The sequence below is a fragment of the Polypterus senegalus genome, unplaced genomic scaffold (assembly GCF_016835505.1).
Source record: "Polypterus senegalus isolate Bchr_013 unplaced genomic scaffold, ASM1683550v1 scaffold_6016, whole genome shotgun sequence".
In the NCBI taxonomy this organism is placed as follows: Eukaryota; Metazoa; Chordata; class Cladistia; order Polypteriformes; family Polypteridae; genus Polypterus; species Polypterus senegalus.
In genome coordinates this window covers 10,616-38,151 of record NW_024385678.1, presented here as the reverse complement: position 1 = coordinate 38,151, position 27,536 = coordinate 10,616, and the positions used below count along the sequence as shown (strand labels likewise).

General features: G+C 38.1%; 1 pseudogene; it reads left to right on the top strand.

Annotated features, from left to right (window-relative positions):
- Nucleotides 1-22,611: 22,611 nt before the first annotated feature.
- Nucleotides 22,612-23,985, top strand: LOC120522419 (annotated as a pseudogene).
- Nucleotides 23,986-27,536: the final 3,551 nt, after the last annotated feature.

Below are 27,536 nucleotides of genomic sequence, written 5' to 3'. Positions count from 1 at the left end.
GGGGGTTGCAAAATGTTGTCCGTCTGTCTGTGCGGGCCAGTTCACTTATCAAATATCTATCTATCTATCTATCTTTTCTATCTATCTATCTATCCTATCTATCTATTCTATCTATCATCTATCTATCTGAATTGGAGCAATTTGAAGGTAAGTGTTTTAACATGCATTACTAAGTTAAGATCCCCATTGCTAGAATAAATTTGTATTTCAGACATCTATTCATTTTTTTAGATATACAGTATTTAGCATGTATAAATCTTTAGCTGCCACCTCACAAGCACTATGACCATACAGTAGGTTATTACCTGGAGCTCCTTTACTTAAAGTAATATTAAATGATTTATCAGAGCCTGTAAAAAGGGTTAGGTTAAATATATTAGGAATATTAAGCTATAGGTTTTATTCCATTTAACAGTCCCGCTTGGGGACCTTTTTTCTTTGTCAAAATGGCTCACTAAATGGTATGTATTGATTTACAAAATTGAACAAGATAACAGTTAACAATAACTACCCCTTCATCTGATTTTGTCTCTTTAAATAAAACAAATAATTCTACAACATTGAAAGATTATCCTCATACCATTAAACCCATCCATATTTCAAAGAGTGGGAGAATGTTTTTAAACACCTTTATCATCTATTAGGGGCTTTCCAAAGTCTGATATTTTTTCAGCCTTTTATTAGTGATATATTTCAAGATGTTTACATCCATGATACCTTATTTTCCACTGGATATGGAGAAGGAATCATTTATTTTTAAGTTGAGAAATTTAATTCCACCAACCTTCACTACTATTTCTCAATTGTAAGATTTCCTTGGGTTATGCTAACTGCTATACACTTTTCTTGAAGAGTTTTAGTACCATCGGAACGCTGGCCCGCACAGACGGGCGGACAACATTTTTGCACCCAACACATCTTTTATTTAACTATTTGAAAAGTAGTCCAAAACACGTGCACTCACAAACCCCAGTGCCCTTGGCACTGAACCCCCAAGTCCAGGGCCCACAGTCTCTAATGCCTCTTTTCTCCCGGCCCCCTCAGTCCTTCCTAAGTCCTCCTTCTGCCTCCTGACTTCCACCACTGACTGGGGGGAGGCCCCTTTATGGGGAGCTGGATGGGCTCCAGCCTTCCCGGCACTAGCGTTGCCACCCCGTGGGCAAATGCCGGGGCACCCGAAGCCGTCCGTGTCTCCCCAGTCGCCTTTTCCCCCGCACTTCCTGGATGGGGGAAATGCCGGGGTCCCGGACAATTTGGGACTGGGGCGCCCCCCTGGGTGGCCACGGGTCCCTGCAGGGCTGGGCTTCGCCCCCCCGAGGCCCCTTCCATAACCAGGACGGACGCCCCCCTTTTGTTCTGGAGGAGGCACACGCCCCCCTCTGGTCCTCTAAGGGGTCCGGCGGGTCAGCCCAGCCGAGACCACCGGATAAATGCATCAGCGCCGCCTGGCGGTGGCCATGGGCCCCTACAGGTAGGGCTTCCATGCCCCCACCCGTGACCCCAAAAGAACCAGGACGGACGCCTCGTGGTCTGGAGGGGACAAGCCCCCCCTCGCCCCTTCCCGGCCGGGCTGGGACCACACATCATAACTCATTTACAAACTTAACAAAAAAAGTCAACATTTCTTCTTGTACTTTCTGGGCATTGGGAAACTTGGAAAGCTTAAACTGAGTGCTTTGATGCTTCTGGTGGCCCTCACTAACACATGATATAGGGGTTATGTGAAGGGATTTCTCCACACAAACCATGAGAACATACCTAAAAGATTTTTTATAGTTATGGCAAAAGTTGAGAATAAACAGCAGTGAAAGGCAATCTTTGTTACAGGGGATTGACCTTTATAGACATCAGGTGATCATGGCATTCTGATAGTAAATTTTAGGGTGATCAGATTTTCAAATTTGTTTTAATGCCCCCTTTTAACTCATCATCAGAGAGGACCGGTTGCAGGGAAAAATATTTTAACAAACGAGCAAACAAAATGTCTGATGTAGAAAAACAAATAAATGGCAGTATTCTTTATCTTTGTCACATTACTGTTCCCAAAATTTTAAAACACATTTTTTAATTCAAGCTTTTTCCCATAGGTTTGACTGTCTTTTATACATTGTAATAAGGGAGAAGAGCCCCAAAAGGTTTGGGATGGCTTCCCATTACTGGGAAAAACAGCAAAATAAACATGTTGTCAACAGAATTCATCACGAGCACAGACGGTAATACAGGAGACATTTAAATGACTGAAACAGGAAGGGTTGAATCCCTTTTGGGTGGGAAAAAAGGATGTTTTCCAGTGGGGTTCTGAAGGAAGATCCATCAAGGATGGCGGAAGCAGCCTCCTCTGTATTCTGGGATCAGGGGAAGACTTAGACTCCAGCATCCAGCAGAATTTAGCCACAATTACTTGGTACAGGTAACCCGTTACAATGCCATTGGATTACGTGTTACGTTACCTACAATTCCACCATGTACAGCTCCATCACATCTTTTAAAAGGTATTTTACCTCAAAAAAGAAAAAAAATCACAATATTGAGGCCACTGAGGCAATGTTTCTAACCACATCACAGATGACTTGTGCATCAAAAAATTAACTGTTCACAGCTAAAAAAAAGCAGCTTCATTCTAATCGGGTTTGCCTTTATTGTAATATAAGTGCAGTAAAGTGCCCCAATTATATTAGGAGAACAGGACACTGCTGCAAATTGTCTGCAAATTGGCAGAAAATATGTTATGTTTTATGAATACACCCAAAACCACAAAAAAACTAGATGTAGTGTCTGGCTGGTTGGTTAGTGGCTTCCAACAGAAGCATGATAGAATGAAACTTGGTGATATTTTCTGACCTGTCGGCAGTTCTCTAATAGGTAACAACAGATAGTCAATATAAACTGACAAATAACCAAAAAGTTCTTCAGTGCAAAACACACAGCATTGGTCTTCAAAAGGCAAAAAAGAAGTCGTGCTTCCTATTCAACACTTTTGAGGTGTAATATGTTTGTCACATCAATGTAATAATAATAACGACTTTGGTGATAGGGAAATTTTTAGATGTGTGAGTCATGATCAGCTTATTTGGCTGCATTTCCCTATTTGAGTTTGTAAATTTATGCATGTATCCCTGGTTAGGTTTTCTTTTATAAATGCAGACATTTGCATGGCAAGTTGCATACACACATTTTGAGTCTCTTTTGTAAGTACACAAACTTTATAAATGGGCCCCTGGATCCCAATTTAAACAGAGTTTCTGCACACTGTGATCCAGAATTGGATTAACCAGGCTGGAGAATGTTATGTTTTGTTAAATTACAAAAATATCAAATTACAATAAGGAAACAAACTGTATCTGTCTCCCTTGAACCCCAACCCACACAGAGACTGGACTCTATGAGGGTGGCTTACCAACATGCCTACAATCAAAAAAAACCCGCCATACTTACCTCTTTCCCTGATATCATCGTGTTACAAAGTCAGGTGGCAACCATACTCTCATGGTGATGTCCTGTTGTTTCTGAGACAAAAACCTATATTATAATTCTCTGTTGTATGTGGAGCTGTTTGAACACAACAACATTGTGTTACTTTATGACAGTCTATTTGATTTGCTTTTATCTTGCTGAAAGGATATTGGTGCAGTCTCCGGAGCTATTTAGTTTTCTTAATGCGGTGATTATCTTTTCAACTGGCTGAGCATTTTTTCCAAGATCTTTACTTCTTTAGTCTTTTACCAGCTAGTTGGTGATCTTTTGTTTTAGTACTGTCTTGGGTGTTGTATACCCCTCTGTCTTGGCCCCTGTCGGCTGCTAAACACAACAGTCTGTAGCTGCCATGTCTTTTTCTCTTTATATTCATCCTCCCAATGATATGTGATTAGAATGGTCAGGTCCAAACAATGCTTGCTTGAGCACTTAGGCATCACTTGCCTTCTCGTTACTTTTGTTCAGTAGAAAATTAATTAACGAACTTTTTACATTCCTGCTGAAAGGCTGAAAACTGTCTTTCTTTCCAATTGACAGCCCTAACTGAGTCATAAATTTTTGGGAAATCCTTTGTTCTGGTTTTATTTATCCCCTCTGTGAGTGCCCTTGAAGGAAAGAAGTAATCTAATTATTTTATTTAAGATAAAAATTAAACAATACAACCAGAGGGTCAGAAAATTTTTACAAAAAAAAGCCAAGGGCAAGAGATAGGAATCAGAATTAATAAAAACTAGAAAGAGGATCGAAGCTAGAATAGAGCCTGTAACCATAGCCAAAAGCGAAGGTGTAAATCATAGTTAGAAATAAAATTAATTAAAACCAAGAAAACCTAGACTTGAAATACTTTAGACATGCTACATTATAGGGAAATTTCTGAAAACTTGCATGGTAGGAAATGCACAGCACTGACCTTTTATCCATCACGGTAATGACTGCCACCCCAAATTGGACCAGAAGCCTGAGTTGGACAACACGTGTGCAGCAAAAGTACATAATTTCCATTATGGCCCTTTACAATATTCTTTTACAATGTGTTTTTCACGGACAAAAAATATATGTTATTATTATGTTTTATTGTATTTTTAATACTATAATTTTACTGTATTTGGGCTGGTTTGTTCCTCCTGTGTTGGCTGGGGTTGGCTCAACAGACCCCGTGACCCTGTGTTCAGATTCAAACGGATTGGAAAATGGATGGATGGATGGATGGATGGACTATAATTTTACAAAATTTTAAATATTGTGACCATTTGGGGATGCTTTGCAAACCCCAGACATGGATGACCAACACAACTTTGTATTCATACACCAGTATTTAATTCCAACAGCTCTTCAGATACAAAAATTAGGCAAAGAATGAACAGTCAACAACCCACAATCAATGCTTCCTTCTCCTTTTCTCCTCACACTGAGTATCACCGCTGCCTCCCGACTCGACTCCCCAAGCTAGGCGTTCCTTTAAGGTGGACTGGGGAGCACTTCTGAAGATGTGATTGGCCAGTTGAAGAATAAGAAAGCCAGGGAGGTCTTCCCCAGCAGCACCCTCTGTCATCCCCAGGTTCCCTACTGGCTGCACTTCTGGACTCCAAATCCCATGCAGCCCTGTGGGTGTCAACTAGATTCTATAGGGACACCATTATAATGATGAATGAACTGGTCCCTCCCGTTCTCTTGCTGGTTCCTGTAGCCCAGGCACCCCAATTAGGATGGGAATCAAAAGGCGTCCCAGCCAGGTATTGCCTAATTTAGTTCATCCTTCCATTATGGCATCCCAGACGGTAAGGAACCCACTGCCATCCTGGGCAGGATACCCTATGTCCTCTGTGATATCTACAACATACATCATTCAAATTAGTTTTTTAAATTTTGTTTTAAAGAAACCCACTGTTTCTTTCTGTTGTTTATCAAAATGGTGAATCTAGAACTAAACAAATTTTTTTGCATTTACAAATCAAACATATAAAACAAACCTGAACAGTCAATGCAAAATTCAAACATGCAGAGTGCCAGTTCTTTTACTACATTCTCATTACATGCCGAGAAGAGATGAATAGTCTAGTTCAGTTGGCAGATGCACAAACAAACTACTTCTTTTGCCACAAAACAATTTCAAACATTACCTGATTACAAAAAATATATATGAACAGAAATACAATTAATTATTAAAATAATTCATTTTACACTAATTTAAAAAACAATCTTTTTGCATGTTGTCCAAATTCGACAGCTGCCGTAAAAACAGAGAGCGGAAAGTATGGATTTTGTGCATTGTGAAGGTGTGTACAGCTCTCTTAACCTCGACACAGACAGGCTGGACACATCTAAAAACATATAAAAAAAGTAATAAATGTGACTTGTGAATTTTTGACCTCAAAACCCTCAAAAGCTAGAATATTTATTTACAGGCCGGGAATACTGGAAAATAAACAAAATTCTGATCATGATGTTTTTGGAGATACTGTTTTTTTCTTTGCTTTGACATTATGTTCTTCTGTTCACTCCTAAATTTCTCACACTGACTTCTGGATGATCCCCTTGAATAATTTTGTAATATTTTGCCTGCAATATCATTTTGGCTATGAATATTTCTTTGTTTTAGTCATTCTGTCTAACATTTTGTATGACGTTGCCAGGCTTAAAGGGTGTGTGTGTGTGTGTGTGTGTGGGTGTGTGTGTATTGTGTTTTTATCACCTGGCTGGTTGCAACCTTTTATCTAAACTTTTTTCCCAACCAACCTATAGGTCAGTGTTGAATATGTATGTCTTTTAGCTAAGATTATTTTCTTTATAAATGGCCTTCATCCTGCACTCACCTACCACTGCTGACCCGGTACTTTAGTTCCAAACCTTAACAGCATGGTTACACCCACACTTATCTAGATTATATTTATCTACATTTTAAATCACCTAATCCCCTTTCTTACAAGTTGTTTGGTAACCCTTCAAATTGGGAGCATAAAGTATTTGCATGGTAGAACTCTTCAGGGCAGAAGTGTCATTACACTAATCATCATCAAGAGATTTTTGCATTTAAAATGGGTGACTTGATTGTAGTTTAATTTTGTTTTTACATTTTTTTGTTTTAAAAGTGTAAAAACAATAAACCAACCTAGAGATAAAGATCAAATTTATCCATATTAAAAGACTGCCCACTACCCTTACTGAGATAAACTTTTTTACTTGAAAATTGTGATATGTTGCTATAAATGTCCGGATTTTCCACAATAAAAAATAGTGACATAATTGAGTCTTTCTTATTCAGCTGCTATTTTCAGAGGAACTCTTGTTGTTACTAGAGACTGTGTGTATTATAGATACAGATAACATATAAGGTGTGCATTTTCTTTCTAATTTCTGTTCCTCTGCTCTGACTCTTAGATTTGTAGTGGTTCCATTTTTTATCTGATAAGTCCTCTAAATAACATTTCTCTAGTTCATCCTTAAGTTTTCCCGACTACTTCTAAACAAAGTTGAATCCTTCCGTTAGGAATCTCTGAGTGTTTTAACTTTGACTATGTTTGTGCCTTGTTGGCATTTTAATAGTTTATTACAAACTGCTCATTTCTTGTCAAGATGGTCAAGGATTCAGGCAAATACATTAATAAATTCTTGAAGAGTATATGCACATGGTGCTTATTTGATAAGAGTGTGTTTTGGTGCAAAGGGGGCAGCTTCCACTGTTGAGAGGAAGAGACAAGGCTTGCTGGAGGAGGAGAGAGACAGAGAAAGAAAAAGTAAGACAGAGAAAGAAAACAAAGGGCTTCAGAATGTGTTTTATGCTTTGTGACTGTACTTATTGTTGTTCACTGGCTTTGTTCTGTTGGGGAAACACTTAGAAAATGTTTAACAACAAGAAAAAAAACCTGAGTTGTTCTGCACGTGTCCATGTCTGCTTGTCACATGGGAGCTGGAGTGCCCCCTAATACCAAAACCCTTATTTATCCATTTTGGATGTTTTGTTTTTGCTTTATTGATTTTAGGAATATACTTTATTGAGCCTGTACGAAAGTCTCATGTCACCATCTGTCATTTATTGCTGTAAGTTTTTTTCCCATTCTGTGTTTTCTAGATACTTCCTCAACTATAAACTCTGCTTTTCTCTATTATAAATCCCTGTTTTGGTACATTTGTGTGTTTTCAAGATGATCTCAAATTTGATCATGTTGTGATCACTATTGTTTAAAGTCAATAACTTCTTTTTTATTAGTGGTCTTCATTGTTAGAAAAGATGGGATCTAGACAGGCCTTAAAATGTGTTGGGCTTCAAACCAACTGGGTGAGATCACAGTCATTTGCCATGCACCATTTCAGTTTCCTCTTTTGCATTTCTGATTGGGCTTCCTAATCAGTGTTTGAAAAGTTAAAATCCCATGATCACTCATCCTTTTTATTGCACATATGTCTAATTTGATTAAATAATATTTTTGTTGCCTAAAATATCAGAATCTGCTGGCCTGTGAAAACTCAATAATCAAATCTCCAGCTTTCTTCCTATTACTTAATCCAAAGTGATTCTGACATGTTCCTTCACCCATCTTGGGAAATTTATGAGTTTGAAAACTATTTTTTCACCTATGGTTGGACCTCATCTCCTCCTTTTCCTTCTTTTTCTGTCATTCTTGGAAGTGTGTAGAGCCACTAATTTTTATTCCTCTCAATCACTCTCATTTGCATGACTTCTGTGACAGAATCTAGTCCCAAGTCAAGATTGTTCTCTCTGTTTCTGCATTGTCCCTTTTTAATGCTACTCACATTAAGGAATAAACATTTTTAAACAACTATGCATTATATTTTGGCCCATCTCCCTCTGTCTCAAATCTAGTTGAAATGTTTGTGCACTTCCCTGAATATAGGTGGGGGGTGTAAGGAGGCATGTGTTAATTTCAGGTTCATTGCCGTAACACAGTTTGTGCATCTGGATTTTTATGCACACACATTTCCCGTTCCGTATACCATGTTAAGAGGGAAATTTAACTCACAGTGTTTTATATAGGCCTTAGAGACTTATACATAGATAAAGTCTTTTCATCCATGAACAACAACGCTCACATTTTTAACCCGTTTCCACAGCGCGGTTCCCTTCCACTAATCATTCAGGTTAGGGGAAACTTTGCTAAACAAAAAAAACCCTTCCCAAAAATTTCCCTCCCCCCTCCTACTAGTTGCCTTTAAAATTTTTTAAAGAAATATTGGAAAACAAAAATTTTGAAACTTTTAAAAAAACGTTGGGGGAAAAATTTTTTTTTTTTTTTGGGGAACTTTCCTTAATCTTTTTTTGGGGCTTTTTTTTTTAAGAGAAGGGAAGAATTTTTTTTTCCCCAAAGGTTTTCATTCCCCTGTTTTTTTTTTTTTTTTTAACACCCAAAGGTTTTAAAAAAAATATCTTTTTGATTTTTTATTTTTTTTTTCCCCCCAATATTTTTAAAGCTTGTTTATGGGGGTTTTTTTAAAAAGGGAAATCAACCCCTTTTACCGTAAATTTTAAAAATTAATAATTTATTCCCAGGCTTATACAAAATAAATCTTTTCACCCCGAACAACAACGCCACTTTTAAAATTTCGCCCCCGTTCTTCCACAAAACGGGCAAAAATTTTTGTAAACAGAACCTTCCCAATTTCCTCACCTCCCCCCTAGTTCTATTCTAGAAGAAATATTGATGTTTTGAAACCATAGATCTCAACAATTTTTAAAAAATTTTAAAATCCTTTTTTCAAAGTCCTGGGGTATGGGGGGTTGTCAAATTTTAAAAAAAGTGGAAGACACCCAACAGTACACTTAGCTCCATTTGTTCAAAGCACTTTTTCAACAATTCATTTAAAATTGCCCAAAAATATTTCAAGGGAAAATTAATTTTGTAAAGTTGTAATCAAGCCCAAACCTCACTGGTCACATGTTCTGGGCCAAAATGAACAATATTTTGGGAAAAAATCTGGGTCCATCAGATAGCCTTGGGGTCCCGTAAAAAAAGTAACCCTGTTTGTTTAAAACCCCCACGGGGGCGTGGCGGTTTCCCCCGGGTTTTTTCTTTTCTGATACGGAAAAAACTGCCGGACCTGCCCCATTTATTCCATTGTTTTTGACTTTTTCTTTGTTTGATTTAATACGCTTTGTGCTTATTTTAATAAAAAAATTTTCTGCGAATGGGAAATGGGCGTTGTTTTAAAAAGTTCGACAACCCTTTATGCAAAGGGGGTTCAGTTTAATGTTCAAAATTGTAAAAGAAACCTTTTTTTTTATAAGAGCTTAAAAAAACAAATTGTTTTTTGGGAAGTTTGTTTGTCAATCTGTGCGCTAATTTTGTTTTTTTTGTACCTTTTTGTCAAAAAACACGTCTACTTTTTTAATTTCTCTGTCATCTACTGCCCTTTTGGGCATTACCTGTTTACTTTTTCAAACCTTTTTTTGGAGTTATTTTATGTTTTGTATTTGTTCTTTTCAGAAACCAAAATAAATATTTGTCTTAAAAAACGTTAATTCTACAAACCCATTGCATCTATTCTGTCCTTTGCATCGTTGGTTTATTGAGATTTTCCTACCTTAATTTAGTCTGTCACTTCTTATGGGATTGGATTTGGTCCCAAAAACACACACCAGTTTGGACACACTGTTTTAAATACAATCCCTCCACCCCTATTCCCAGTTGTGTTTGGTGGACTCTCAGACAGCCTTAAAAGGGAAAAGGGAAAAAAAAAACTGTTTTTACTAACTACGGCTGTTTTTCCTACTCAACTGGAAGAACCCCCCCACCATTTTTCAGTCAGTGGGTAGCTGATTTCAGTTTTTTGAAAGGGGGAAAAAATCTAATTTCATTTAAAAGGATCTTTAAAAACCTTTTTTAAAAAATTTGGATGCAATCAATTACATTTTGAATAAGCATCCCTTTCAGGGAAATGATATCTTCCCTTTTTTGTTCTTTTTTTTTTTTTTTTTTATTTTCTTTTTTTGGGGTTTTTTGGTTTCTTTTAAAAATTTTTTGATTGAAAAAATTTTCAAAAAAAAAAAAAATTTTTTTTAAATTATTACCCTTTTAAAATTGAATCATTAATTAATGGACTGATTGTTCTGTGTTCATTAACAATATGTGATGAAAATCAGATTAAATTCAGTTATTTTAATAAATTTAAAGCCACCGTTGTTAGCATCTTGTTTATATACTGTTTCAGAATCAAAACAAGGGCGGACCCATGGCACTTTTATTGTCCCAAGACAAGAATCCATGTTTATGAATGAATTCAACAGGTGACCTAATTAACATTTTAGGTTGTCCAATTTGTGCATGAATCATTCAAACATTTATTAAATGCTTGACACTTGATTTAAAAAGAATTTTTTTTTTTCTTAGAGCAAAATTTTTTCAAATGATTCAAGTAATTTGAGCTCAGACATTCCAGTGACATCAGCTGTGAGCCTAAATTTTGGAGCTCTGTTTGAGTTGAATTAAAATTCTTGCAGAAGGTTGGCCTTGAAGGATATATCTTGTGAAACTCACTGAACTGATTTTAAATTTTTGGCCTTTTTTTAAAATCATTTTTAAATTCAACCAATAGTTCAAATAGATTTACCGCCTAAAACCCATAGTTAGTCTGTAGTGATTAGAAAGGAACACAAATTGGTCTTTGGTGGAATTTTCACTGAAATCTACAAAATAGAAAACTGACCATTCTTAATTTAATGTCAACCTCAATAGCCAGGCTGAAATCACTGGGTTTCCCAAATATTAATATGAATTGGGGCACAGGTTACTTACTCCCCCTTAAAGTGGTTAATATTGTTAGAAAAAAAAGTTTCCATCTTTGGCAATTACATGCTTTGGAATATCTCTAGCTATCAAACTGTCAAAATACAGTTCAAGTAAAATGCCTTTCAAACTAAGAGCTTGTCACATTGAGATTAATTGCTTCTAGTGGAAATGAAGTCCTGCTTTGGTCTTTTTATACCATACCATACCATATATTTATTTGTTGGGCTTAAAAACACAGCTTTCAACTGACCAAAGCGCTGTACGAGTTACAACAACAGGAAAAAAAGCAAAATTTTAAAAATAAACTTTAAAGAAAAAATTAAAACAGGATACTAAAACGGGTCAAGGGACCAAATAAAATGAAAAATAGCAAAGACAATGGAAAATAAAACAGGTTAAAAAAAAGCCAATGTGAAAGGGGTTTTTTTTGGCGAAATTTGTTGGCGACTGGCGGCTTCCCCAAACCAAAAGGGGCGGGGTTTCCCAGAGCCGGGGTACAGCGGAGAAAGCCCTTTCACCAGTTTTAAAAAACGTGCCGGACGGTTAGGGCACTGTTTGTGGACCCCTAAGAACACGAGGGGATTTGACAATGGGACAGACCTCAAATAAGGAGGGCAGCCCAATGCCTTATAGGTTGGGGAGAATCTTAAAATCGATTCTGAATCTAACCGGCAGCCATGAAGGGTTTTTTAAAAATTGGTGAAATGTTTTGGATTCTCTCTTCCAGTTAAAAACCGCAGCCCATTTTGAGCCATTTGGAGTCTAGGGTGGCTTTACATAAAAAAAGGGCAGGAATTGGTGAAGCGGGGCGAAATGAATCATGAATTACTGTTTCCCAGGTTGGTTAGAAAGAATAGGCGAGTTTGGCGATTCCCCCAGATGGAAAAAGCAGGATTTTACTGTGCTGTTGACGAGCATCCTTTTTTTTATGCGGTACTTCTACCCTCCTGGGTAAGTTTTGGGGACGGGTATTGGAAAGGGCTTCCTTTTGCTTCAGAACAGCCTCAATTAACACTGGCATGGATTCCACAAAGGGTTGGGAAAATTTCCTTTGAGATCCCCGGTCCATGCTGGCAGGAAACACCAACTTCAATTTTCGCTCCCCTTAAAAGCTGCTAGTCTCCTGTTCTACATTCAGGCCCCGAACGAAACATAAACAAAAGGATATGTATTCACAGAAAAAGCAGCCACAAATCTAAATAATTCATAAATAAATAAAAAAAAATTGTGCAGATATTTAAAAATGGCATTTCAAAATTATTTTGGTGTGGGGGAAGAACGGGCCCTTTGTATGGGCAAAAAAAAGACCGGGGTGCGCACCCCTGTGGGAATGACCTGTGCCCAAAAGTCTGGGAGGCCCTCCTGGGGATGGAAGTTTTTTCATAATGTCATCTAATTTTGCCATCATACTCTTTCCCAAACCCCCACGTGCCCCATGGTTTATCTTTGGACCTGGCCTTCCTGATAAGTTTGCTCAGGTGTTGGCTTCTTTTGAGCTCGGGTTGCCCTCGGGGCCCCACAGTGTAGAACAACACAATGGCTTTATAGACTTATAGAACTTTTCCCACGTACAAAGACCTGGGTCTCCTTGGAAAGTACAGTCTGCCCCAACCCACTTTTTTTGGCGGGAGATCTTTCCCACCATTTCCCCCTTCCCCCCCTGGATGATTGGGGTCTCAGAGGCTTTTGGGAACACCAAGTCCCCCCTTTTTTTGCTTTTTAGCGTTGAGTTGCAAGTTTTTGCCCGCATAATAAGATGGTAATTCTCCCAAAGGTCCAAAATCCCGACTTTTATCCATTATTAACACAGCCTTATGGCGGTCATATAAAAAAATCAGTAGTGGGAAAAAGGTACTGTTTTGGAAGTCTGTTTTTGTAAACGGAAGAACAGGACATTCACTGAACCTTGTTTATACACCACCCTTTCTGAAAACGGGTTCCCCAACCTCATAAACTGCTGTCTTGGTCAGGTTGCCCAAAATTCATGGCTTTTGCACCATTCTGGTAAACTCTCAGGGCCTTGCATTAAAATCAGGATCGCGTTCCACTCAAACCGTCTGTCAAATCATTTCCATGGTTGAAATCACAAAGATTTAATTTTTTCCCCCTTCTAAACTTGTCGGACTGTTAAAATTTCTGACATATACCCCAATGATTTTATACATTGAACTGCTGCCACATGATTAGCTGATTTTTTGCATGCATAACGGTGTACGGTGTTTTTAATAATTCCTCCCAATTTTTTACTAATTGAATCATTTAATAGAATTTTTTTTCACTTAAAAAATTTTTTTAATTTTTAATTTTGGGAATTTAATATTTTTTGCTCTATTGTGGTGCAAATGAAAGAATAGGTTTGTTATGAAAACCTTAAGTAAAAAAGGCATGGGGGCTCTTCACAGTAACAAAATTTCCCCTGAAGTTTAAATAATTTGGGGCGTCTCTTCTTGGTGATGATAACTTACAATGTTGGGAACTATTGTCTGGCAAATTTTGCTAGAAACAACAGTGCATGTCTGAAAAAAAAACCTCAAAATGCATGGTGATGATGTCACCAAAAAAAAAATAAAATAATAGAATAAATAAACAATAAGAAAATATTTGAAATTATAAAAATGTAGGGGAAAAACTCTAGAAAAATACTAAACAATTCTTCTTTTTTAGGGGGTAAGCTAAAATTATATAGGGGGAGATAAGTCTTATATTTTTGCACCTCTTCTTCCACTCTGTACACCTCAGGCTATAAATATAACACCAGGACATGTAACTTTTATATTCTCGAAAGTCTTACTAATGGGGGTAAAGCAGAGTATGGACTGGGGGGAAAACTTTTTTCATGATACAAAAAAATTGTTTGCAACTCCATATCATCAAAACCAAGGCACTGATTTTGTTTTTTCCACCAAAAGTTTTCTATGGTCACTTTTTAGAAAAAGGATATGGGTGAAGCTCTCTAGAAACCATGATCCATCGAAGGACAGACTGGTCTGAACACAGAGGAATTTAAAGGGAAGGGGCCCGAGTTGTTTTTTCTTGACAATGTCCGGTCAAATGGGAGGCAGCAAAAGGGGGCTCGAATAGTTACCCGGGGGGTGGGGGGTGCATTTTTTCCTCAATCCTCTGCAGACTATTGGGGGAAAATTCACAGGTTCCCGGCACCCTGATGATGTCACTTGTCCAGCGCCCATGATGGCGCCACTTCCAGTCCAGTCCCCATGATGATGTCAGGTTCTGCCCCCCATGGTGATGTCACTTCCTGCCCAGACCTTTAAACCCGTCATATTTGCCACTTTCTTCAGTTCTGTGGTGGACATTGAAACCCACCCTAAGTGAAAAGAGCCGGGGGAATTTAAACAGGGGGTTTACCCAAACCTTTTTATGTTTCCTGCCATTTTTGGGTTTGACGTGGTGGATAACGGATGCGATGATCCCAAAAAAGGGGACAGGTCCTAAAAAAAAAACCAGGTGGGAAGGGTCCGTTCCCAAATTTTCCGAGTTGGGATTGTCCGGGTTTTGGAAAAGGTATAGGCTCCCGCTCCCCCAAAAACATAACCGAGCAACCCCAACAACGGGGGGGGATGGGAGGGGGTGGAGGCTAGTCCCTGGTGGGAAACAAAGGGGCTTATTATGTTTGGGGGAAAAGCCAGTTTCTGTGCGAGGTCAGACCCCGGGTCCCATGGCCCCCCACCCCTCCCCCCTCTCCCCGGCCCCTCCATTGGTGACCCCTGGGGGGGGGACCCCCGTTACCCCGGGGTGTGCCCCGGCCGGCCCCCTGGGTGCAGGCCCGGCCCGGTCCGCCATTAGCCCCCCCCCCCAGGCCTGGGTCCCAAAGGGGGGGCCCCGGGGACCCCGTCCGGGAAAGCGTCGTCCAAGGTTTTTTTTCTTCATCAGGGTTTGTTGAACCCGCTCTTTGTCTATCCCTCACCTAGGGCCATTGCCTTGGGGGGCCCCACCGGGGCATAAAGCCCGGACAACAAACTCCCAAAACATTGGGACAATGCGCCTCCCCCCATGATAGGTGCCCGGGTTCAAAGGGGGGGGTGGGGTTTTGTGAATTACCCGGCCCATCTCCCCAGGCCATTTAGACACTGAAAAAAATTTCCCTTATCAAGCTCTGATTCTATTGGGGGAATTAAAAATGAGGTTCACAAAATTTGTTGAGGTCTTTTGCGTGTAGCACCCTAAAGTCTTGGAAAGGAGCATTTACCGGAGCGTTCAGGAACGAAGTTACTTAAAATAAATTTAGGACTGTATATCATTCTCAAAACAATGGATTATAAAGAACTTAATCAAACTCAACAGATGCTTCGGTGGTGGCGGATAAGAAGAACTGGCTATCATTCCTCCCCTCATCCTTTTGTATAGGGAAGTCCCACAACCCTCCAGGGTTCCTTTTGAGTTATATGGATATTTGAAAAAGGCTGGGAAGGAGGGCTCTTCCTTCCACAAATATATTAGAATATATCCACACAATTACATGACAGATTTGAAAAAATTTGACCATTCTTAAAAGTCACATGGAGGAGGCTCGACGGACAAGCCCAATATTATGATGCTGGTACATCTCACAGGTTCAACCGGGAAATTGTGCATGATCTTAGATCCTACCTCCCACTCTAAATTACACTCATTGGCAAGGTCCATACAACTAAGGGAGGAAAGGACTCATTGATATTGTGAAACAACCCAATTGCGACTGAGTGAATGGATATATCCATGAATCGCTGAAGCCATGGAAGGGGAAAAGGGTCTGATCCCTCCTCATTCGCCCAGCTTTTTTTTTGCTCATAAAAAGCCTTAACTTTGGTCCTGGGAAAACCCAACAGAAGGGCTTGAAGTAGTATCCTGTCTGTTCGGGGGGTTTAATGAAACCTGGAAGGACCTCTTTGATTGGCACGAATTGCTACTGAACCGTGGTTGGGCTTGGAAAGCCCTTTTCGGGCTCCCGGAAAAAAGACCAATGGCTGATATCAACTATTGGCTTTGGGAAAAGGAGTGACAAGGAAAATTATTGTCCCCGGTCCAGTCCAACAGTCTTGTAAGCCTGACGAAGTGAAGGTTTGCAAGCTTCGGAAAAAAATCAAGTCTCAGTTCGGCGCCTATCTGAGCAGAGGGGCAACCTCCTCGAGAGGCTAACAATCAAAATTTTAAAAACTTTAAAATGATGAAGAAATTTTTGGCGGTTCCCTTTTCAAACCCAAGGTCAGAACTCTTTTCACCACTAGTGGCCCCGGGGTTCTGTCCTACATTTGGGTTACACTGGCTCCGCAACATTCCAACATCTGGTGGATAAAGTGCTCCAGCCTAATCATTGTATATACCTGAATGGCAGTCATCTATTCCAGTACATGGAAGGACATGTACAGCAGGTGCAATCAGTATTGCAGACACTGGGTGGGGTTGGATTTTGGGAATCAATCCAAGAAATGTTTTTTTTGTTTTAAAGAATCTAAATATTTAGGCTACATTGTGGCCAGGGTATGCGATGAAACCACAGGGGTCTAAAGAGATGCCATATTGAAATGGCCCATCTAAAAAACCAGGCAAGTCAAGCCTTCGAGCTTAGGTGGATACTACTGCCAATTTAACAAAGAAGAAGGCTCCAAACAATCGGGTTTGTGGACTGAAAAGGTTTAGTGACTTAAAGCAGGCCCTTATGTCATCACCTGTATTGAAATCAACTTAACTTTACATTGCCTTTCATTTTCCCGACAGGCGCTTTGGACACAGGCCTAAGAGCCATGTGACCAGGCATCAATGGTATTGAACACCATGTCATGTTCCGAGCGAACTGTTTTGGTTGAGGGGACCAGGTATGTGGCGGTGGAAAAGGGGAAACCGTTGCCAACAAGTGGGCGTTATCGGTTGAGGTACTACCTGTTGGGCCAGGAGTTTACCTTTTTTATGGATCCCTGCACCTGGTGGATGGCCTACCCCAGGAGCCAAATCCATGGTCACTAGGGGGTTTCTTGACCCACAGCCATATTGTTTTACTCATTGATCATGGGCCCCTCCATGCCAACACCAATCACTTTCCTGGGTTCAAGGCGTCTCGGTAAAGTCTTTTAATGTCTCCTGTCCATTCTTGTGACAACAACTATGCACATTTAATGTGGAAGGGCGCCCTTGATATGTTCTACAATCTGGATGGCAGTGTGATTTTTTTTAATCCCAAACATCATTTCAAGAGGCTCAATGAATCAACAAGCTAAGTAAAAACTCAGGCCCAGTTATGGAATGCACTCTTGACGATGCACTCTTGAACTGTTTGAGTAGAGGAGAGAATGAAAACAAAACTGGTGCCATTATTAATATGCCACCCTTTCTGAGACACACTATCTCTGAGTACTTTTAGCTAATGAATTATTTGACTAAAATGTGTAAAGAAATGATACTGAAGCTCATTTTATAACTACGGCAATATGATTTATAATTGCCTCAATGTGTCCATTGTTTTATTTAATGTTTCTAGATTTCTTGAGCATGTAAAAAAGCTGAATTTCTCCATGGAAAATAAAGTTCTGTCTATCTTCATCTATCTATCACCTTTAAACTCTAGCTGCAAACCTTGAATAGGAAAATGGGAATAGAATTTTGAATAAATTGTGAACCAAAGCATAGCATTTGTGTCTCCATTTTAAGACAGGTGGTCTCCCATCCTCACTTGATCTTTAATATTATCTTTGGCATTTCAAATATCTGCCCAGCCGCTTCCACAGCACCCTCAGGCTCCAGTTCTGTGACCCTAAACTGCCAGTTGTTTATTGGGACCACTGAACCAGTTACCTATGATGTGCCCATTTGTAGCATATTTAAACTCTCAAATGGTAAACTGCTTTTAAAACTCATCCCAAACAAAAAAATAAAAGAAGTTTTTGGGAAAAAGGGGCCTATAAAAAAGGTTTTAACATGAAATTCTAAATCCTGGGTAGGGCGTTAATCCGGGTTTCTCAACCTGGGGCCCCGGCCCCAAAGGCATAAGTAAGAAAAACCGGGGATGTAAAAAAAAAAAACAAAATCAAAAATGAAAAAAAACATCTTTTTGAAACCAAAACAAATTAACAAACAACATTTTTAAACTGAACAATAAATATAGAGTTAGATAAATTTCAAAAAAAGTTCAGTAGATAAAAAAAAATTCATCAAAATTTTAAAAAAGAATGGGGGGGAACCGGTTAAAATTTATAAAAACTGGGTCGATCAAAAGGTTGAAAAGGGTTGCGTTAATCCCCAAAAAAAGCACAACGGTCCTCCAATTTATAGGGAAAACCCTGGGGTTAATGACTGGTTTGGGGCCCAGCCACCAAAAAACCTCACACTCCATATTCTTTTAAAAAAAAGCTCAAAGTGCTTTACAAAATGAATATAAAAAAAAAACACAATAAAAATAAACATAATCAACATTAATTAATATAAATAAAGAGGGCCGATGGCAGGGTGGAAAAAAACAAAAAAAAAACTCCGACTGGGTGAAAAAAAAGTCAGAAAAGATGAGGGGGGAAAAATGTTGGGGGTCCCCCCTGTTAAACCATTCCTGTTTTTTGGGGTTGTCTATTGTTGCCCCCCAAAGCGCCTGTTGTTAATTTCTTCAAAACGCATGATTAAAAAAACCCCTTTTGCCAACGAAAATCAATATCCCAAGTTTCATTGACGATGCCCCTGATTAAAGTGTTTTTTTAATTCTTTTGGCAATATAGTATCATTTTTTTGTTTAATACATTTTTTTGTATTGTTTATAAAAAAAACCACGCAGCGTTCACCCCTTGTTCGGCTTCTATTTTTTACTTTTTAATTTAAAATTTTTTTTTTTTTATTTACATTAAATGTTTGACATTTTAGTGTTTTTTATCTTCCCCATTCGTTGTCACTCTTCTCCATTTTTCTCAAACCATTTATTCCGGTTGCTCCATCTCCTTGTCCATTTTCTTTTTTATCAATAAAACACGAAATGGACTCCCATGCCCCTGCACTTGCCAAATACGTATTTTTTCCGGTAGGGATGTTTTTTTTTTTTTTAACGATGTAGCGCGGGAAAGCTCTGGCATTCCCCTAACCGGTAAGTTCTGTTTTTGGTATGGGACTGGTTGGTATTTTGGGTTTTTATCAAAACTTTTCCCCAAAAACAGGTTTGTTTGGTTTTAGATCGTATTTTTTTAATAATTAGGCATCTAAGAAATTTGTCGATAAAAACGTTTATCTTGCCGTTCTCGAAACACCTTTTCTTACTAATTAATCTTTTTTGCATTTTACAAACTGTTTCACATTCAAAAAGGGGAATGGTTTTTGGGATATCGGAATATACATAAAACCTGGTCCTGTTTTTTTACATTTTCAAATTTAGATGATCGGTGGAATTTACGCCCTTTCCTTTTTTTTTAAACATGTAATCATTGATTTAATGTTTAAACTTCGTCCTTTTGGTCATTCATTTCCCCTTTGCCAAAGCCAGTTATTTTTTAAAAGTCATCGTTCCAGTTTGAAACACTGTGGGTCAATGCACGAATTTAAAATATCGAATCTGTTTAGTTTAAATATCTATTTTATTACGGTTATAGAAAGTGCTTATAAAAAATTCAAATTTGCTTTTGAATAAAAATTAAAAATAACGTTTTCCAAAAACAATACGTTTTTTGTTTTGGATTTTAAAAGGGCCCTTAAATTGGTAAACTCTAAATTGCTTTTTGTTTGGGGGTGGGGTTGACATGAATATCTCTTCAACAGGGTTTTTGCCTATCTTCTATCCCGTCTTTAGGTCTAAAAAAACAATTTTGAAAAAAAGATGATACCCCCTTATATGCATTCATTTTTTTAAACTGCTTATCCAAATGTTGAAATGGGGGCTTTCCCGTTGCAACATGATGTTTAAAGAGTCATCATTCATTTCAGGATCCCGAACGAGACCACCTATCATCAAACCTCTTTAGATTATCCAAAAAATTCCCCAAAAAGAGTAAATTTTATTTATTTTTTGTATAGTATAAAACGGAATACAATATGTTACTGGAAACACCCTTTTAGAATTAATAAAACCACTTTTGTTTTCGAAAAAAGTACACAGTGGTAGGGTTGTTTTAGGTATTAAAAGTTAGAACATTGACAGTTTAAAATTTTCTTGTCACAGTCCACTTTCCCAAAAAAAATCCATTTTAGTTTAATTTTGTAACCATGAAATGTGCACCCTTTTTTATAAAAGTTAAAAGCTCGCGTGTTAATTATGATTTAAGTCTCAAAAATTTCAGTATGGGGGTTTGGGATCCCATTGAATAAAAACAAGAACTTTTAAACATAGGTGCTGGTCCCAAAATTAGAATATCATGCGAATTGATTTATTTCATAATTCCATTCAAAAAAAACTTGTATATTAGATTCATTCTTTCACACCGGTATTTCAAATGTTTTTTCTTTTAATTTTGTGATTAAACACAACAAATGAATAAAATTAATCTCGGAAAATTAGAATATCAATTAAGACCAATGCAAAAAAATTTTTTTAAATGTTGGGCAACTGAAAGGTATGAACAGAAGTTTAGAAACAGCCTAATTTATTGGGCTCCTTTGGCCCGGATTACCAGCAATCGGTTGGCTTTGGAGTTGATCAGTCTGGCTCGGGTGTTATGGGGCGTGTTGCTCGATGTGCCCGGCTCTTCAATTGGGGTCTGGATACATTTTCCCTCTTCACTCCCCATGGTCCTGGGTTGGTCAAGAGTTTGCTGGCCAATCAAGAACGGATATGGTTTAAACCGGTACTAGAGTTTGCATGTGCAGGTCCCAGGCCCTGTTGGAAATGAAATCTGCATCTCCATAAAGTTAAGTCAGCGGTAGGAAGCATGAGTGCTCTAAAACTTCCCTGGTAGGCGGCTGGCCGTTGACCATGGACCTCAAAAACACATTGGCCCACACAGCAGATGACATGGTACCCAAACCATCATGACTGTGGAAACTTTACACTGGACCTCAAAACGTGGTTCTTTTGCCCCCTCCTCCTTCTCAGACTGGGACCTTGTTTTCCCAAAGGAAATGCAAAATTTATTTTCATCAGGGGAACATAACTCAGCAGCCCAGCCCTTTTTTCTCTTTAGTCCGGGGAGGCGCTTCTGATGCTGCTCTTGTTGAAAGTGGTTTAACCCACAAAGAATGTGACAGCTGAACCATGTCTTGCCATCGTCTGTGCGGGTGGTTCTTGAAGCACTGAGCTCCAGTTTCAGCCCCTCTTTGTGAATCCCCCCACAGTTTGGGGGGTTTTGTTTCACAATCCTTCCCAGCGGTTATCCCTATTACGTCCCTTTTCTACCACATCTTGCCCCTTCCTTGCCTCTCTATTAATGTGTTGGACATGGGCTCTTGAACAGGCAGCCTCTTTAGCAGTGACCTTTTTTGTTCTTGCCCTCCTTGTGCAAGGTGTCCCAAAGGTCATCTTTTGGACAACAGTCAAGTCACAGTCTTCCCAGTTGTGTAGCCTAGAACTAGACTGAGAGACCATTTAAAGACTTTTGCAGGTGTTTTGGGGTTAATTAGCTGATTAGATTGTGGCACGGTGTCTTCAATATTGAACCTTTTCACAATATTCTAATTTTCCGAGATACTGTTGGGACTTTCATTTGTTGTCAGTTATAATCATCAAAGTAAAGAAAAAAACATTTGAAATACATCAGTCTGTCGTAATGAATGAATCTAATATACAAGTTTCCTTTTGAATAAATTACTGAAATAAATCAACTTAGTCATGTATTCTAATTTTTACAACACCTGTATGGTGCCTTTGCTGTTTCCAAACATTACATGCAAATTGAATGGTAAAGTTAAACATAATAATCCCAAATTATGGAAATGCTACTCTATATAGTAAAGAAATTGTATTACAAATTTGAGTAGCCTAGCCCTCTGTGCCTATAAAGTTTAGAGATGTTTCTGTGATTTACTCTTCTAAACTACAAATAGAATTTTAAAACTGATGATTAAAAATAAGAGCAAAGTATTTAAGATTCCTCCCAGTCATCTGCATTTTTTTTTACGTCCTTATTAATGATAAGCCCCTTAAATATGTAGAAGGTTAAAGGTATAAAGAACTATCCTCTCAGACTTCTAAAAATATCACTTTTCTAATCACTTTGGGAAATTTTAAGTTCTTTTCTGGGTCATGTAGTCATAATCAGCTCAGGCATGTGGTTTTGGCCTGTCTTTGCAATTGAAAGACAAGTGAAAGGGATTTTAAGAAACACTAGTGTTTGGTGGGACAAGTGGCACTTCACCTTTCATTCTTGCAGCCTTTCTAACATATATATATATTTTTTTTTTTGGAAGATCTTTTGTTTCAAAAAGATTTGTCAGTTTTTTATTTTAGTGACTAAGATTTTGTTTCCTTTGTTTTACATTGGTTTTAAGCTGTTGGAAGGAAATGGAACTTGGAAAACAAAGCTTCTCAGGACTGGACTTAATGCTCTGCATCAAAATTCACCCTGTTCATGGCATTTGCTTGGACAGATGGGAGGCAGGTAGCACTCACTGCCTTATACAACTCAAATGGGAGACCAAATTTGTGATACTAATTATTGGACAATTTGAAAATGTTTTGGGACTCTTCTGGGCGGGTCCCGCTGTGGTGGGGCTCAGCCCTGCTTGCTGTCCAGCACAAAGCATGTTACTGTTTGGCAGCTACAGCTAAGCAATCTGGAACAGAATAAACTTCTGTGCACCCAAACTTGTGAAATGGGGAGCCTTTCCCTTTTTTTCTCAAGGCTGTGTGTGGCACCCCAAGAAGGATGTTCTTGCTGTTCTCACTAAAAAAGATGCATCTGTTCTCTACTCAGTCAGGACTGACAACCGGGATGAAAGCCAACATTAAGAGGCGGCTTTACACTGTGCTTGCTGGACTAAAGATGGAACACGTCTTGTGGTGGCAATGGGGCGCTCTTCCTTTACATTTGGAATGATGTTCAAAAGAGTTTAAATGGTCACCTTTTGTCCAATCTTTGATGTTGGAGGATTTTCTGTGCCTTAGAATCAACTCGGATGCTCAGATGGCTTTGCTACTGAGTTACCTTTAGATAAAATTTGTGGTCTCAATGCTGGTATTGCTTTTGATGTTGCAATTCAACAGAAACTGGGTCACTCCACAGTCCCTCAGTACTTGTTTTTGGGATGAGAACCCTGTTTCGATTCTAGCAAATCGATGATTCTGAAGGTCCTTAGCTATAAAATTCCATAGCATCATTAGGTATCCTCTGGCCCTTTTGGATTTAACTCATATCCTTGCAAACCACAGGAAATCTGATCCTAGCCCATTAATTCATTTGGGAAACGCAGGGATTATGTTCTGGCAGTGGCTAGACTCTTCACACTTAATTCTGGTTACTTTTGAAAGAAAAGTACAACAACAAAAAAAGGTTAGCATCCCTGGGATTTTGTACCTGACAATAGCATTTGATCCCATGGTCAGACTGTAGCAGTTGCCTCAAACACTTGCAACATGGTGTTGGTATATTCTGTGACTTCTAACATGAACCAAACAATCCAGTTGCAGAAAAGTGAAAGACCAAGGGGTTTGCTTCCTGAATGAGAAGGTGCTGTTGCTCTTAGTGGGGGAAAAAAAAGTCAAATGACCCTGCTTTCCTTCCTTGCTTCAAACACAGATAAGTACATCATTAGTTTGATGGTCAAAGAGCTCATATATATGATGATTCTTTTTCTCAACAGGCAATACTCAGACTCCCACCTTGTTCTGAAAATAGCCCAGGTATTCAGGCATAAAAAAATTTTTGAAAGCCTGTGAAAGAAGATGAGCATCAGGAAAAAAGCTGCTATTACCAGGAGCAGTCTTAAATCCCAGTGGGAAAGGCTATTGAAGAAAGTGGTGAGCAAAGCCCAGTGCTAAGAGTGATTTTAAAAATTCGTGAGCTTTACTGGCTTGTTTTGATTCGACTGTTGCACATCTATGTCATGGGTTTCCCAAGAGGAATCTTGACAAATTCTCCTTTTTCTTAAGTTTCCACAACTAATAATCAGTTGAAGGAAAGAACAGGAGATCAGCTGCCCGAATTTGGATAGACTTTTTTGCAGATTTTCTGAGATGCAGCAGTGTCTTTCTGAGATTACAGATTATACTATAATGGGAAGAAGTTGCTGGAAACTATCCGTCTTTTCAGAGCTCCATTTGTCAATATCACCTGCCAGGTAAAACCATTTTCATAATTTGGTGTTAACTTCTTTTTTGGTGTTTAGATTTTTTTTCATTTTATTTTTTTAATTTTTTAACGTTTTAAAGGTAGATTTGTTACATTGCAGATTATAAAATTCATGTTTTTGCTTTTACTCAAGTCAGTTTAATTAATAATGAATATAAAAACCTAATGGTCTACAATGATTTAACTTAACATGTACAATATATTTTTATTGTTATTTTCTGTTTAGTAACTGAAAAAATTAACTGTTTAGTATTTATTTAAACAATATTTCTAAAAAATAAAAAATGTTCCAAATGGTTGTTAATACTAGAGTTACATTTTGAGATTTGTGTTTGCATCAGGACTCTGCATGGAAAACCATTATTATTCATCTGTCAATGAGACTGACCTTAATAGCTCCCATACTATTACAGTATGTACCATATGTGATTTCCCTGCGTTTGACAGATTTTGGTTGTTACACTGTTGAATGGAAAAAAAAAACCACGAGTGCCACACATATAACACTGGTATACAGTGATTTTAGTGCCAGTGATGTCTGAACGGTTTTATATTAAGTTTATGGTGCTGATTAAAGAAAATGACTTTGGCTTGACAGATTGGCTCTAGTTTCGAGATATTTATAGTTAATTAATTAGCACATTTTAAAAAGCTTCAGAATTGCAAGAATATTTTTTTTTTTTATTAATTTTACAATCCATACAAAACAATCAAGTTTTTACAAAAGAAGAATTGAGTTTAGAACAGATCAATCCCCACCCTGAGGAGAGAGCAAACCAAGCGGCTAAAATTTAAGGCTTTAGATACCTAAATTAATAAATTCTCTGTGCTTTATAAACTTATTTTAAAATATTACTGATTAGATTCTGCCATGTTTTAAAAAAAAGTCTGTACGGATCCTCTGACTGATATTTGATTTTTCCAATTTCAAATAATATAACACATGGTTTCCCATGACTTAAAGAGGGAGTTTGGGTTTTTCCCAGTTTATCAGAATAAGTCTGCGTGCCAAAGTGTAGTGAATGCAATCACAATTTTTGTCCTTCTCCACTTTGCCCTCTGGAAGAACCCCAAACACAGCTGTTAATGGGTTGGGAGGGATTGGGGAGTCCAAGGCTGTCTGAAAGGTAATTAAAATTTTTGTCCAGAATAATGTTAATTTGGTGAGGCCAGAACAGTGTGACCCAGTGAGGCTGGGACTTGGCTGCAACGTGGGTTGGATCATGCCCTGGAAACATTTTGGAGAGTTTTAGTCGAGACAGATGTGCTCGATATAAAATTTTGAGTTGTATAATTGTATGCTTTAGCATATGGGTTCAGTGAATTCTCTGCATTGCTACTTCACTTCTCTGATATTAATTGAGAATCTTTTTCCCAGTGTTCTGGATCTTTGAAAGGAAGGGATTGTAAAATGTTTTTAAATTATATTGTAGAGAGTCAATTCCTGAGATTGGGGCAATATTTTTCCAGCGTTGATGAGGTTGCAAGATGAGGGAAAATCTGGAAGGTTCTGTTTAAAGTTCCTGATTTGAAGATGGTGAAAGAAATGTAGCTGGAATGTTAAATTTGGAATGTAATTTGTTCATAGGGTGTCCAGGTTCTTTCGCCTGTATATTTGCCCAGTAATAAAACTGGAATTAGGTAGACCATGCCTCTTCCTTTTTTCTTTATAGGGTCTTTTTTGATGCGTGATGTTTTGAATTCCAAATAAATGAGGTTATTTTGAATCTAATTGCTTAAAGAATGATTTATTTATGTATATTGGGATGTTTTGAAATAAAGGAGCTTAGGAAGAATATTCATCTTAACAGTGTTAATTCTTCCAGCTGAGTGAGATAAGAGTTGACCATCTATGCAAGTCTTGTTTTTAATTTTTCCATTAGACTGAAATTTTGTTGATAAAGAGCTTTATGTTTTACTTGTGATGAATATTTTTTTTTTAGTTGCAACTAGTAAGTAAACAGTCTACGTCTACAAAACAGAAATTAAAAAAATCTAACAGTGGCAGGAAAAAGTTATTATGATTTGATTGATTAATACAGTATAATTGATTAATTGTTATTATGTCAATGCTTCAAAAACACTGTACGATTTTTTTATGTGTGTCATCAGGACAATCACGTTAGAGACTCCAACAGTAGTCTTTCCATCATGTATGTCCCATCTGCCTTGATATCTCTCCCCCATCAACTTCTTCCTGTTTGGGAAACCTTTTCTTTTCCTGCTAAGTCTCCCAAATTTTTCTGGGAAAACTGTTTAAATGGCTATGGAGATAATGTGTCTTTATGCTCATATTAACTCCCAAATTTCAAGTAGGGCAAAATATCTTGTACCAATTCTTATAATTGTCTGCTTTTGATTACCAAGTAGTTCTTCACGCAAGACAAAACCTTCCTGGCGAAGCCTCAGTGTCATTCATGCATTTGTAAATTGGATGTTTCTTTAGTTTACAATCTAGGGACCATCAAATTCCAGCTTGTTTTTTCCAGCTCATTCAGGGAATGATCTACAAATGTACTTGGGAAACAATTACCGTTTGTCCAAAGCCCTGAATTTCACTGGCAGGGTTTTGTGATTTCACTACCTTGTAACAACAAACTGAGGATTTTCAGTGTCCAATTTATGCATAATGATATAATCATCAGGCCAACTGATTTATCTTTCACTTTCATATACGGATTAAGTTTTTCTTCTGTTTCTGTTCAGTAGCCAAAAATAAATCTGCTTAAAATTAATAACTAAAGAAATGAAATATTATTAGAACAGAGTCAGATGAATTAGTGGATAGCAAGGTTATTTTGGATATTTTCTTTTGCACAATTTGTTAGCAAGGACTTCTCAGGTTAGTGACATTTACTTTTGGGATATTTATGTTGGCATAAACTGGTGTCTTGAACATAACAATGAGTTCATTGTACTTAAAGGGTATCCACAGTTACCAGATCTCCAATCCAAGAGTGATTTGTCTCTTGCTTCAAATTTCAGGTTAGCTGCACTCATCATGTCTGGCCAGTATGAAAGTTTTGAAACAATAAATTGATGCTGTAGATTAGCACAAGTACAGACATTGCCTCTTACTTTGAAACCTTCCTACAGCTGTATTTTTTGCTGATTGTGAGGAGGTTTATCCATAAACTCA